This window comes from Mastomys coucha, unplaced genomic scaffold, assembly GCF_008632895.1.
Source record: "Mastomys coucha isolate ucsf_1 unplaced genomic scaffold, UCSF_Mcou_1 pScaffold22, whole genome shotgun sequence".
In the NCBI taxonomy this organism is placed as follows: domain Eukaryota; kingdom Metazoa; phylum Chordata; class Mammalia; order Rodentia; family Muridae; genus Mastomys; species Mastomys coucha.
In genome coordinates this window covers 115,649,202-115,664,469 of record NW_022196905.1, presented here as the reverse complement: position 1 = coordinate 115,664,469, position 15,268 = coordinate 115,649,202, and the positions used below count along the sequence as shown (strand labels likewise).

Genomic DNA, 15,268 nt, shown 5'->3' with positions numbered 1-15,268 from the left:
AGGGGAGGAGAAGGAAGAGGAAGAGAGGGGGGAGGAGGAAGAGGAGGAAAGGGGAGGAGGAGGAAAGGGGAGGAGAAGGAAGAGGAAGAGAGGGGGAGGAGGAAGAGGAAAGGGGAGGAGAGGGAAGAGGAGGAAAGGGGAGGAGAAGGAAGAGGAGGAAAGGGGAGGAGAAGGAAGAAGAGGAAAGGGGAGGAGAAGGAAGAGGAGGAAAGGGGAGGAGAAGGAAGAGGAAGAGAGCGGAGAGGAGGAAGAGGAGAAGGAAGAGGGAGCCTAAACTTTAGGCTCTGCATCCAGGCACCCTTGCACCTCGGGGCCTTTGCGCATGCACATCTTGGGCAGCCCCTGGCACACTCCCATTTTTTGTCAAATGTCACCCACCCTGGTCCTCTGTCTCTGCTTCTCTGCTTTGTATCCCCATCCAGCTGCACAGGGACAGCCAGCTCCTGAGGGTGCAGTCTTCTTGCTGGTTTCTCCCTGTCCCGTCTCCGTTGAACACAAAACCTTTTTGGCAGCTGCCACTTGTTGGCCGACTGGAGAAATGATAAATGCTTCACTCTCAAGTCCCCAGCCACCTCATGGGAGCAAGGTCACCTTACCATTTGGGTCCTCATCTAAGATATGAATAAAAAACCGGAGGCTCGGGGAGGCAGGCCAGCTGCTGGAGACAACGGTGGAGTAGCCTCTGTCTCCCAAGTGCTGGGAGGGGCAGAGTATGTCACTTCACTGACTTCTTTTCTTTAGGGGGCAGGGTCTCATGTAGCCCAGGCTGGCCTTGAACTTGATATGTAGCTGAGGATAGACTCACCAATGATGAATACAAAAAAAGGAAGCAGAGTTAATTCCTCCATTTTTCAAGACAGGGTCTCATGTAGCCCAGGCTGGCCTTGAACTCATTATGTACCTGAGGCTGATTTTGGACTTCTGATCCCCCACTCCCCTTGATTGCTGGGGTGACAAAGATGAGATCCAGGCAACCTCCAGGCGGCAACAGTCGTTTCTTCCCTAGGTCAAGATGGTCTCAATCTGTGGGGCATAAACATGTGGCCACATATTGCTATTAGAAGGGTAGGGAGTGACACACACCTGTTATCCCAACACCTGGGACTCAGAAGCTGGAGGATCAGGAGTTCAAGGCTAGCCTGGGCTACATGATTGTCAACAAAACAAAAATAACCTGTTGAACAAAACCCCATTCCCCTGGCTTCTGAAGATTGTGTTGAGGCACATGTGACTTGCCAAGTGTCCTGTAGTGGCTAAGAATGAGGTGACCCACAATGGCTGTAGGAGGCTAGAGATTGAGGTTAGAGGTTATCATGAGTCTGGGCCCAAAAAGGTGGACCACTGGTCCTCTGTGATGTATGAGGAACTGGTTTATGTTGCTGTGTGTGAAACAAATGGTGATTTGGTGTAAAATCCCAAGGGCCTCGGAACCAAACCAGAGCCCCCATGGACCTCCATGACCTCTGCTGGCTTCCACTCCTTCCAGTACACATGGACCTGCTAACTGTACCTTGAGCTGTTGGGCTCAGTGAAGGAGACCAGAGGATTCTGGGAACATGGCAGCAAGGTTTCTATACTCCCAGTCAGAGGCCAAGTCCTGCAGGGAGCATGCTGGGAAGACCTGGGGTAACTCCATGAAGGCCTGGGAATGGGACTCTGCGCTCTTGTCACAGTTCATGGGGGCAGGGAGGAGGCATGGCATGCACAGGGGCTGACAATGCTCTGTCCCTAGGCTCTTGGCACAGGACGCCCATCCTGTGATTCCACGCTCCTGTGCTTGAGATTTCTGCAGCCTAGAACTTTCTGAGACCCAGTCCCGAGTACCACTAAGCAGAGACTCAGGATCCCCTAGTGAAGCCGGCAGAGCTTCCAGAACAATTGAGAACAAAGAAAGTGGGTTTCCCATGCTGTTACAAAAATACAACGGTAAACCTGGCGGCTCAGAGCAGCCAAGCTCGCTACCTGGCAGAGCTGGTGGTCAGAAATAGCAGTTGGACAGAGGGCTACATCTGTCTACCGTGGGTGTGGAGACAATCCTTTCCTTTGCCCTTTCCAGTTCCCGGCGGCTGCCAGCATTCCCAGGCTCACATCCCCATCAGTGAAGCCTGGGCCTGGCCTTTCTGGCTGTTCAGTGTCCCTCACAGATAGTCTCAAAAATAAAGCTTAAATGTTTTTAAGTGCACAGAATAATACATATCAAATGTCTTAGTCAGGGTTTCTATTCTATTCACAAACATCATGACCAAGAAGCAAGTTGGGGAGGAAAGGGTTTATTCAGCTTACTTCCACACTGCTGTTGATCACCAGAGGAAGTCAGGACTGGAACTCAAGCAGGTCAGGAAGCAGGAGCTGATGCAGAGGCCATGGAGGGATGTTTCTTACTGGCTTGCTTCCCCTGGTTTGCTCAGCCTGCTTTCTTATAGAACCCAAGACTTCCAGCCCAGGGATGGCACCACCCACAAGGGGTCCTCCCCGCTTGATCACTAATTGAGAAAATGCCCCACAGCTGGATCTCATGGAGGCACTTCCCCAACTGAAGCTCCCTTTTCTGTGATAACTCCAGCCTGTGTCAAGTTGACACACAAAACCAGCCACTACACCAAAGAACAAAACAAAACACTCCCTGCCCCCACAAAAGAAATAAAGGCCAGATTATATATGAATTACATTCAGTGGCTGGGGAGATGGCTCACCCCTCAAAACCCAGACCCACATCAAAGCTGGGCATGAGTGGTGTGGGTTCGAAAGTCTGTCGATGGAGAAATGGAGACGGATGGTCTCTCTCAGTCTCCCTGGCTTGCTGGCCAGTAGGTGTAGCCTAAAAACAGTAGGTCCTAGGCCTCAGTGAGAGACCCTGCCTCAATAAATAAAATGGATGGCCTCTGAAAAATGATAGCCAAGGTTGACCTCTGGCCTCTACCTACATATACAGATCCACATGTCAGGTACCTGAACCCACTTGGATGTGAGCGCACACACACACACACACACACACATTACATGTACATACACATGCACATCACAGGTATGCACACACACAAACACTTGCATATCATTCACAGAGAGACATGCATATCATATGTACATGCCCACGTCACACATGCATGCGTGTGTACACACACACACAGAAATTACTCTAACAATTTTAAGAGATGAGAGAGGAAAATGTGGGTCACATTTATAAACATAAAAAATAATTTTACCCCCATTCTAAGGACTTTAAGTATTTATTGGAACCCTACTGTGTGCAGGATCCAGTGTACATACACCAGGAGTCAGGGGATTCTGAGGTTTACATGTGTCTCTCTGAAGCTCCTGGGTTGGGAAATTGATCCCCAAATCTGAGTTTGGTAGCAATAGGAAGTGAGGTCTAGGAGAGGTGAACAAGGTTAGGCAAAGTCATGAGGATTCTCCCCTTAACTCCCCTTGCCCCCAGATGGGATTAGTGAGTTAGTAAGAAGAGGAGAACAGAATTCTAAAACTTTTGCTCTCAGTAGCCTCTAGCCTTTGAAGAAATAAATGTCTTGTATTTGTAAACGAACCAGACTCTAGTGTTGTGTTATAGTAACATCAATAACTAACTCAGTGGAGATGAACTTCTAGACTCTTGGGGATGTATCCCCAACTGTCTACAGTATAATATACAGAGAAGAAATTGAAAGGAAAAATTAAAGCTTTGGACCTGTGCTGACTAGGAAGAAAAGTTATGGGCCTAAGAATCCATCACAAGCTGGCCCACATAGGCCTGGGAATGAGCAAGCAGTCTGTTAGACATCCTGAGAACTAGCAGGTCAAGAAGACATAAACTACATGTCTGAGCAGATATGGTTTAAGGTCAGATGCTCTGTTGACTCAGATTAACACCAACTTTAGGAATTTTCCACTCTGTTCTGCATGTAATAGTTAATATTTGAACTAGCCAATCATGTATGGCCACACTGATCCCTTTGTTCCCACAGACCTTTTCCCTATATAAACCCCTAACTTTTGAGCCTCGGGGTCGGCTCCACTATCTCCTGCATGAGATAGGTGTGGTGCCGAACTGGAGCGCCCCAAAATTAAAAACTACCTCTTGTAATTACATCAAGATGGTCTCTCGTGATTCCTTGGGTGCACGTCCTCCCAAGATTTGAGTGGGGGGGTCTCCCCTCAGGGGTCTTTCAGAAATATCAATTATTTTTATTTTTGTTGTCGTTTGTTTATTTTTGTTTGTTTTAGATTGGATCTCATGTAGCCCAGGCTGGCCCTGAACTGATTGTGTAGCAAAGGATGACCTTGAATTCTGATCCTCCTGTTATCTCCTGAGTGCTGGGTTGACCCATTAAATGTCTTTGATATGAAAAGCCTAAGCATTGATTATTCCTCTAAGTAAGCAAAGAAACAAACCAAACAAAAACCCCAAATGACAAACCTCAGGGAAATTCAAGTGCAATCCAAAAGTGAGCAGACGGAGCCTCAGGTCATAACGTTACAGGATCCAATGGTTCCCTCGTCAATCCCAGACTGAAAAAAATAAATGTGTCTTTGGCACAGAAGGAGGGTCAGATGTGACTGGTGATGGTTCTGGTTGTGGAGGAGTCAGCATTTGCAACATGGGGGCTGTCTGCAGAGAACAAGCAGCTCCTGGGGCTGACGACATTCCCATACTCAGAACAAGTTTGAGGAATCCTGAAGATGTCTGACATAGCCCTTGGCAGAAAGCCAGGGCCAGGTGAAGCCACTTAGCTATTTAGGGAATATCTGGGGTTCTAAGGAAATGAAGACAGAGGACTTTGGACCATGGACCCAAATGTGACGAAGATTTGTCATCTGCAAGACTGGAGCCTGTGAGAATATTCACTTTTGATACTCCTTGCTTGGGCATTGAGCAACTGTGTGACATCAGGTTGGTTTTTGCTCTCAGCCTCAGTATTCTAATCTGTAGAGTGGGCATGATAATTATGTAACCACCCGCCCCCAGGGTTGTCTTGAGGACAAAATCAGAGGCTATATCATGAGGGCTCTGGCAATGTCGACATTTGTGATTATTATTATTATTATTATTATCATTATTAGCTTTTTGAGACAGGGTTCTCTGTTTAGCTCTGGCTGTCCTGGGACTCACTCTGTAGACCAGGCTGGCCTCAAACTCAGAAATCTGCCTGCCTCTGCCTCCTAAGTGCTGAGATTAAAGGCGTGTGCCACCACAACCTGGCCATTTGTGATTATTTTATGGGTGTTGACCTGGGGACACTCGTTGGGGGAAAGAGCCTGTTTACTGCTCCCCCAGGTCTGGAGAGTGATCTGATCAGGTGGGGCAGGCTTGGAAGTGGAGAGTTCTTTTTGCACAAGCTGTGGGCACTACAGAGACCCAAGGTCTCCATCTGAACCTGGACCAGCTACCTTTCCTGGGCTCACAGTGCTTCCTGAAGATGGCCATGGAAGGAGGGTACATGCTCTTCTGGCCTCAAGTCCTCAATGGTGGCTGGGCACTGCTGTGGGCCTGTTAAAGTAACAGCTGCATTTCTACAGATAAGAGCCAGCCTGCAGCAGAGTTAGAGAAGTCAGAGGCCATGAGGGCAGGGAAGAAAAGACTGAGGCTGGAGCAAGCAAACAAGCAAACAAATAAAATAATGGCTTGGGTGTTATGAGGACTCTGCTCTTCTAGAGGAATTGAGTTCAATTCCCAGCACCCAGGCCAGGAGGCTCAAAACAGTCTGTTATCTGTAGCTGCAGGGATTTGTCACCTCCTTCTGGTCTCCCAGGGTACGTGCACTCTCATGAGCGTATCCATGCAGAGACATACATACACAAGATTAAAATAAATCTTAAAAAAGAAAACAAAGTCTAAGACAGGGTTTCTATTAAAGTAGAATTTGGGATAAATTGTGAGCAACTTGGGGACCTAGTGGGGGCAGAGATGTTTTATGCCTTTATTTTTCTCTGTGTGTGGTCCTGGCTGTCCTGGAACTCTGTAGACCAGGCTGGCCTCAAACTCACAGAGATCCATATGCCTCTGCCTCCCAAGGATCAGATTAAAGGTGTGTGGTACCACTGCCTAGCTTACTTTAAGCCTTTTATCTGTCTGTTTGAGACAGAGCCTCACTATGTAGCCCAGGCTGGCCTTGCCCTTGTGATAGTCCTGCCTCAACCTCTCTAAGTGGGTGCTGGGATCACAGACCTGGACCACCGTGCCTAGCTTGGGGAGGATTTGAACTCCTCTTCTCTGCAGGTACCTTTCTCATGACAACTGCAGAATGACTGTGTGGCTCAGCTGTTAGGAGTGAGGGCCCTTGTCCCAGGCCTACATGGCTGGCTCTAAAACAGCTCAGCAGAGTCCATAAACCCCAAGTGAGCAGCAGGAGAGTGAGGGCTGGTCTGTGTGCTCTGGAAGGCAGAGCCAAGTGAGGCAAGGCCCCTGCCATGGCTCACTGATCTCTTCTGGAGGTGGCCTTGGCTGCCGGGCCCTTTAAGGAGGGTGATGGATTTCATGTCTCTGCAGAAGGCACTGCCATCCTAGAGTGTGGCTGATGGCTGCTGTCACCAAAGATTACCTATCTCCTCCTGTCAAGATGCTGAAGGTGTTGGTGACAGCTGCCCCTGGGAGGGGCAGCCACTCCAGCTAGCCAGAGGGAATCAGGAGAGGTAGCTTACCACCCTGTCTGGGAGCCGCTGGGTGCTAGGTGCCGCTCTAGCAGGCACCATGGCTCTGTGTTTCATGGAAGATGGGCACACAGCACTACTTTGAACATTCTAGAACGTTCCTTGGCATAGCTGTGTTCAGTCAGGTCAGCTCTTACACTTAGAAATGCTGCTGTGTGAATTCCTTCTTGTCCTCATTGTCCCTAAACTCTTTTCTTTTGTACCTCTCTCCACTCTCTTGGATCTCCAGACCCAAAACTCCTGCCATCTTGATTTGGCCCTTGGCAGAATATTTTTCTCTTCTGTCCCTAGGAAACCTTGTGTAAATAGTCCCCTCTCATCCTACCCCAGGTCTAGCCTGTGGCAGTAGCTCCCAGTCACGCTAGGGTCTCCCCTCTCTTGCCACCCTACCCCCCCTTCACACACTCCTCCTCCAGCCCCTTACTCTTTGTCCTGCTCTGATGACTACCCACACTCCCCAGCCTGGCAGTTAGGATCACTTAGCAATCGACCTTAACCCACTAGACTGCTACGGTCATTGAACACTGGGTTTCCAAGTCAGATTTCTTGGGGGGCTCTGGACACATCAATTCACTAGACTGAACCTTGCTGTCTTTACCCCAAGAACAAGCCGATTCCTCTAGTCTTAGGACGCTGTTGCTCTGATGGTGGGCAACAGCTGATGTGTACTTACTGTGTGCTGTGGCAGTGGGTAGCCTGCACAGATCCGGGCATGGGAGGACAGATAGACACACATCATGGAGGTCGGAGTACCTTCTTCAGCCTTCCTGGCCCCACTTCTCACTCCAGATCGTGGACTTTCAACTCTTTAGGGGCAGATGCTTCGAGCTCTGGGTTTGAATGGACATGTCTGTTGGGCTTGTGCTGGGTCCTCAGAAGTGGATGAGAACTTCACACTGCAGCATCCCCAGCTTCTGCAGAGATCTTCCTGCACTGGTGTTCCCCCAGCAACACCAAGTGCTTGTCACTGGCTTGCCTACTTCCCAGGGCATGCCAGGTGCTGCCCAAACTCCTCCCGGTCTATGTCATCCCAAACCACACCATAAGCAGATGTTAATATAGGGTCCATTTCACAGATAACAAAACTGAGTGTCAGAGAGGATCCTTGCTGTTTTCCCCACAGCCAGAGCCTCTGCCTTGGGCAACACTGGATTTGGCCTGGGATCCAGCTGTCCCCACTGTCCCCCACTCTGGAGCAGAGATTCCCCCCGGAAACCAGACACTGTTGGTCCCCTTTTCTCCCATTGAGTTTTCAGCCTGGACTGCCTGACTGGCTGGGGACACAATTTCAGGAGGTCCTCTTTTTAAAAGTCTCCTTCAGATGCCCTGGGGCGTTGTCACGGCAGTCGTGCCTGACATACCAGGGCATTGTCCTCTGTGTGAGTTGGAAATGCCAGCAACAGCTGTGGCCTGACCTGTCTGCAGCCCCCTCACTGAGGAACTTGGAACCACGACAGCGCAGACGGTTTCCGAGCCCTGTGATCTATATAAAGGCCGTGCTCTGCTCCTCAGTCATGCGACCTGGGGTCACGGGGTAAAGGGCCTTTCAGCATGTCTTCAGCCAACACTGTGTGGGGCTCTGAGCCTGGGAATACAGGCCTGTGGCCTTAGCTCTGTGAACACTCAGGGACAGCACCTCCTGGCTCTGATGGGAGCCACTCTAGCAGGATGAGGGGCCACCTTGGTGGTCCCCACTTAGCTGCTTCCAGGAGCAGCTTCTCTTTGTCACATGGCCGCACCTGAAATGGCCCCAGATGCTGCCAACCATCCCCAGGGAGAAGAGAATCAGTGGCTGGGATGGTGGCCAGCATGACACGGCTCTGTTGGTGCCTCTGGCTATGTGGTGTTGGGTGACAGCTGAGTCCTTATGCTCCCTCGTAAGTCCAAGACTGCCCCTCCCTCTGCCCCATGTCACCAGGTCTATAACACTATCCCCTTTGTCGCCATCAAAACTCAATAAGCTTCTAGTAATTCTGTGGGTCTCCTTTGGGGCACAGACAAGCCTGCCCTGACCGCTGGATGACACCCAGGCACTATCTGTCATTTCCATGAGCCCATTCTTCCTCTTGGCAGTCACCATAGTTCTGGATTTAGGATTTGACTTTATTTCTGTGAGTATCCATCTCCCACCAGAACTCCAGGAGTGTTGAAAGAATTGTGCATGTTTTCCTTGGTGTGTCCCACCAGCACCTAGAAATCTAGGAAAACCTAATTCCCCTGGAATCCTCTGAAGCCAGGCTTGCTTAAATCTGGATAAGAGTGGAAGTGTCCTTCCCGCCCTCTGCTGGCTGCCTGCTGCTTGCTGTCCAAATGGGCAAGTTCATGACACCCAGGAAAGTGGCGCTGGTCCTGGCTAGATGCCACTCAGGATGCAAAGCCGACATCATGAACAAAATGGCTCCTCAGGCTGCCCATGTAGCTATGCTCTGGTGGCTCGAGTCAACCTCCATCCTTGTAAAGTCGGAGTTGCAGGCAAGAAGATGATCATCGCCAAGAGGTCAAAGGCCAAGTCTTTTGTGACTGTGTATGACTATAGTCACCTTATGCCCACAAGGGTACTTTCTGGACATTCCCACAAACAAAACTGTAATTGACAGTAATTGTAATTGTCCTTAGAGACCCAGCTCTGGGGCTGGAGAGATGGCTCAGAGGTTAAGAACACTGACTGCTCTTCCAGAGGTCCTGAGTTCAACTCCCAGCAACCACATGGTGGCTCACAGCCATCTGTAATTAGATCTGATGCCCTCTTCTGGTGTGTCTGAAGAGAGCAATGGTATACTCATATACATGAAATAATAAATAAATCTGAAAGAAAGAAAGAAAGAGAGAGAGAAAGGAAGGAAGGAAGGAAGGAAGGAAGGAAGGAAGGAAGGAAGGAAGGAAGGAAGAGTCAGCTCTGAAACACAAGGCCGGGCAGGAGGCTATATCAAGTTTGGGAAGTGATACAGGAGAAGCAAGAACAAGTGGGGTTTCCAGAAGTTTCGGTTTCAGGTATATTTTGTTTAAAACAAAAATGGTAAAAACTGGGTATGAAATTGTGATTTTATGGGGAGGTTTAGGTGGAGGAGTCCTGTGCAAAGGCTAATCTTGGTTGTTGTAAAGTAACATGTCTTCTCCTGTAGTAACTGTTGTCTAGGAGGCTCACTGCCTCCTAGGCCGAGTGCTGGAAGCTTCCCTAAAGTCTTGTCTAGGCCTAGGATATGCTCAGCTTCTGAGACCTGCTGCTGAGTCAACTCTCCCTCTCCAGCTCTTTCTGAACTCTGGCTGGCTGATTCAACTCAGCTTTTCTGGCTCAAACTTCTCTCCAAGCTGACTGATTCAATCTGGCTTTTCTCTTGGCTTCTGGCTTTTGGCTTTGCTTATCTTCAGACTAACTCTGGAAATCTGTCCTAATCTTCTGGCTCCTAATTCTGTGGCCCATTCTGTCTTCACCCGTGTCTAGCTTGTTCTCTCTTCACCTGTCTCTGTAAAACGCTCCTCACCAGCCTCACAGCTCTCTCTTAAGTAGCTTCCCTTTCCTCTTTCTTCTCCTGAGAGTTGGGCATATCCTATTTTGTCAAATCTTTCTCTGATCCATCACTTTGTCTGCCACTCAATTAGACATCACTTTCAAACATGGCTGCTCCCTTCCACAAACTAACTTTACCTTTATTGTTTGGGATTAAAAGTGTGTACAAAAAGCATGTCTGGGAGCTGGTGAGATGACTCAGCAGGTAAGAGCACTGACTGCTCTTCCGAAGGTCCTGAGTTCAAATCCCAGCATTCACATGGTGGCTCACAACCATCTGTAATGAGATCTGATGCCCTCCTCTGGGTGTCTGAAGACAGCTACAGTGTACTTCTTTTTTTTTTTTTTTAAAGATTTATTTATTATATGTAAATACATTGTAGCTGTCTTCAGACACCCAGAGGAGGGCATCAGATCTCATTACAGATGGTTGTGAGCCACCATGTGGTTGCTGGGAATTGAATTCAGGACTTCTGGAAGTGCAGTCAGTGCTCATAACCACTGAGCCATCTCTCCAGCCCCCAATGTACTTCTTTATAATAATAAGTAAATCTTTGGGCCAGAGTGAGCAGGGACTGAACAAATGGGGTCGACCAGAGCAAGCAGAGGTCCTAAAAAAAAGTCAGATTTCTAATAACCAGATGAAGGCTCACAACTATCTGTACAGCTACAGTGTGTACTCATATATACATAAAATAAGTAAATAAATCTTTTTTTTTTTAAAGCATGTCTGTATTCTAGTCAGTGATTAAAGGTGTGAGCTGAGGCTGAGGCGCATCACAACTAGAAACAGGTTTTTCCAGTAAATAACACAATCTCAGGGTTCACAATATGATCAATATCCTGCAACAGGTTGTCAACTTGGCTCTTGTGGGAAGAGGCACTCACTTGAAGAACTGTCCCATTGGATTGACCGGTGGACACATCTGTGGGGTATTTTCTTGGTTGATGACTGATGTGGAGTAGTGGTGGCTCACTGTAGTTATAGAAGAAAGCTGCCTGAGCAAGCTGCAGAGCGCAAGGCAGTACACTGCTTCCTCCACAGCTTCTTCAAGCTCTGGTCTGGCTTCCAGCAATAACAGACTAACCGGGAAGCCAGAATTTGTCCTCTCTTCCTCATGCTACCTTTTGGTCTCCGTGTTTACCACAGTAACGGAAAGCACACTAGAACAGCATGCTCCAATGTATAACTTGAAAGACCTGTGGGAAGCCAGAGAACTTCTAGAAGGATCCCTGGGGAGTTGGGCTTGAATGTCAGCTGAAGGTTCCTAAGGTAAGATCTGTCTCTGAGAAAGGCCCATCCCCAGGAGGTCCTGTCCCCCAACTCCCTGAACCCCAGAGGTCCACCGACCCTTTCACAAAGGTCGAATATCTAATATCAGGCATATCAGATACTTAAACAATATGACTTATAACAATAACGAGCTGGGCAGTGGTGGTGCACGCCTTTGATCCCAGCACTTGGGAGGCAGAGGCAGGTGGATTTCTGAGTTTGAGGCCAGCCTAGTCTACAAAGTGAGTTCCAGGACAGCCACAGCTACACAGAAAAACCCTATCTCAAAAAACCAAAAAAAAAAAAAAAAAAAAAAAAAAAAAGCAAAATTCAAATTATGATTTAGTAACGAAAATAATTTTTATGGTTGGGGTCACTACACCATCAGGAACAGAAGAGTAAGGGGTCATAGCATTAGGAAGACAGAGAACCACTGATGTAGACTAGGCTGGTCTCAAATGCACAGAAATTTACCTGCTTTTGCCAGGATTGACTAAAGGTGTGAGCCACCACGCCTGGCTTTTTAATGTTTTTTTGAGACAGAGTTTTGCTATGTAGCTCAAACCAGCCCTGAACTCTTAGCAATTCTCCTGCCTCAGGCTCTTGAGTGCTGTTCCAGATGTGAGTCACTTCACCAGGCAGTAAGTTTGTTTTGAGTACCTTTTTTTCCTTTGCATTTTTTTTTAAAGATTTATTTTTATTTATTTTATGTGTATGAGTACACTGTAGCTGTACAGATGGCCGTGAGCTATCGTGTGTGGCTGCTGTTGATCTCAGGACCTCTGCCGGGCCCCACTCCTCCAGCCAGTTCACTTGGGCCCCCGCTGGCTCCAGTCCCGTTTGCTCCGGTGTAATTTACTGCAGCTGTCTTCAGACGCACCAGAAGAGGGCGTCCGATCTCATTACGGGTGGTTGTGAGCCACTATGTGGTTGCTAGGATCCGAACTCAGGACCTTCAGAAGAGCAGTCAGTGCTCTTACCCGCTGAGCCATCTCCCCAGCCCTCCTTTGCATTTTTTGTGAAGAAAAAGGCACTTGGCACTTTCCAACATCCTTGACATTAAGCTCGTAGAGACATCAACTCTTTCCGATGTTACTGCGGGTGACCCGCACTCTCTTCTATAGCTGTCCTTAAGTTTCCATGCATGTCCTCCTCAAGGCCTTCAAGGCCTCAAGACCTGGTAAGGTCTCAGGCAAGGGTTGGCCACTACACTCTGTGTTCCCCGGTCCCGGAGCCGGATTAACAGGGCTGCCGGGCTGCAGGTCTCAGGCTAGACCAGCAGGGGGCAATGCAGACTTCAGGAGTCTCATGGAGATGATGGGCTCGTCCGCATTGCTAGTCAGAACTTCCCCACAAGGTGGCGGAATCACACAGCCCGCTGTTCTCCAGGCGCTCTCTTTCAAACCACACTTAGATGAGCCCAGACAGCTCTGAGCCCAGGGACTAAGACATGAATGTCACCTCTATATGGGAGCATGGTAGAGCTCTGAAGATCATCTCAGAAACTTCGATGTCACTGGATGAGGAAGACCCCTGTATATAAAAAAAATTCTTCATGGCTTGAATCCGAAAGCCCCGTGTGTCCCACCATTACCAAATGCATTTTCTTCTTTTGTCTTTCTAGAAGTTTCTCTGAGGATTTTAGGGAATAAAACTGGTATTCATGAAAGGTAGTTCACTCAGGCTATGAAAGCTGGTTCTTAAATTCTGGGGGTTTTGCAGGCTGGTAGCTAAGGGAGTGTCTTAGTTGTTCTGTTCCTGTGAAGAGACACTCATGACCAAGGTAAGTTATGAGAGAAAGCATTTATTGGGGGCTCCCTTGCTGTTTCAGAGGGTGAATCCATGAACATCTTGGCAGAGGAGGGTGTCGGATTCCATGGGAGTACAGTTATAGTAAGCTGTGAGCTGCCATGTGGTTGCTGAAAATTGAACTTCAGACTTCTAGAAGAGCAGCCAGCACTCTTAACCATTGAGTCATCTCCCTAGGACCTTAAATAATATTTCAAACTTGAATAGATGAAATTAAACACAGGTGGTAAATAATACAAAACTCTTCTTTTCTTTTTATTAGGCAAGCTTTTTCTGTGTTTTCCTTGGACTCATGACTCTCCTGCGTGGGAACGGGGCAGTGAGAGCACAGGACCATATCCCACCAAAACTTAGTGTGCGAGCACCTGTGCATGTGCATGTGTACATGCCTGCATGTGTGTGTATGCATGCATGTGTGTGTGTGTTTGCAGGCATGTGTGTGTGCACATGTGCACATGTTCCTGAGTATGTTCATGTCTTGTCTTTGCTGGGCACAGGGGAAACACCAGCCAGGCTTCCCGAGGCTCCCGTGACCCTCATCATAGGTGACAGGTTCTCAGCCCCTGCCTTTTCCTCTGCCACATTAGGAGCAGAGTTACACATTATGTCTAAGCCATGTTGGGCACCACCTGTAGGCTTAGGTTTTTTTCAAGCCTATTTTATTTAGGGTTCTTAAATGCTTTAACCTCCCTTCTAGCCCACCCGTCAGAGGTAGGGGGAAAGAAAGGTTGCTAGGAAATGCGGTTGTGGGCCTGTTTAGAAGTAGTTCTTTGGGGGATATTCCAATCTGTGTTGTCAGCAGTCAAATCCATAACATCAGACTTGAATCAGTAGCAATGGCTCAATCCAGATGAAACTTCGAGGCTCTGCCGAATCCGCAGGAGTCTGTGGAAGCAGCGAGAAGCAGCCAGGATACCACAAGAAGTTCTTTGGTGAGCTTCTCTCTACAAAGTCACAAGAGAAGATCAGAGACCAGTAGAGAATTGCAAAGTGAACCAATGTAAGAGCGGCTCCTTCACGGTCTATGGGGTTCGACTAATGCTCTTTCCAAACATCACATGTCCTTTCAAGTGTCTGCTTCAGCAAAACATCCTCTCATAAGACAGCTCCAGAAAAACACCACATGACACAACTGAGTCTCCAAAAGGAACCAGACATTTCCACTTCATCTTGTTTCTGCCCCTAGTGAGTCACTTCGGGGCAACTGTACCAGTGTCTTAACTAACATATGTCAAAACACTAAGTGTTGGAATGCCAGGCCTGTGTGGAAAACCCAACCACAGGCAGCATTTGAAGAGATCCCTGTACAAGCCAGACAGTACCTGGGCCACTGCCAAACACTAGCCTATTTAAAGTTTTAATTCAGGCCGGGCATAGGGGGCATGGTGGCACATGCCTGTCATCCCAGCTCTCAGGAGGTGGAGGCAGGAGGTGTGTAAGTCTGAGGCCAGGGTGGGCTGCAGAGGGAGACTCAGTATCAAAACACAAAACAACTGGAAACTCCCAAGATCGCCCAAAACAAAGTTCGAGAACCTCATAGCCTAGAGGGGGCCGAGGGGACAGTGAACTCTCTGGTATGTTTCTGGGATTTGATCCCAAAACAGAAAAGGAAAATTAGGGGAAACTGGAAATCTAATCAATTATGGCCTGCAGTTGGTAACAATGAGCCAACATCTGTCTGTTAACTGCAATACACTTCCTTGGAGTAAGATGTCAGAAGTAGGGGAGGGTGATGCAGACCATGGGAGCTCCCTAAAATGTGTGGCCATGCGGCATCCACAGGGGGCAACATGAACACCTCACTGATGGGACTCTGCTGTGGCAGGGCCCATGGACACCCCTTTGCACTTGGCAGTCACCTGTGGTGAACGTGGCAGTCTCTCTGCGTATCACCTAGACTATGTGTGCTATGAGCTCTTGCTTGCTGCTCTGCTGTCTGTACTCACAGCAAAATTTAGTTTCAGTTTGTCGGACACGACAAGGCTGGGATCACGTAGGCTGAAAGCCCTGTGGATGATTCTACGTTATTTTTCTCA

General features: G+C 48.4%; 1 protein-coding gene across 1 annotated transcript in view; it reads right to left on the bottom strand.

Annotated features, from left to right (window-relative positions):
- The window catches only part of Myl2 (myosin light chain 2), a 7,545-nt gene extending 6,997 nt beyond the window's left edge, over positions 1–548 (bottom strand). Inside the window, exon 1 of the mRNA XM_031342307.1 lies at positions 379–548. The gene's annotated coding sequence lies outside the window, so the exon portion shown is untranslated. The remainder of the gene's footprint in view (positions 1–378) is intronic.
- Between the last annotated feature and the right edge of the window lie 14,720 nt (positions 549–15,268).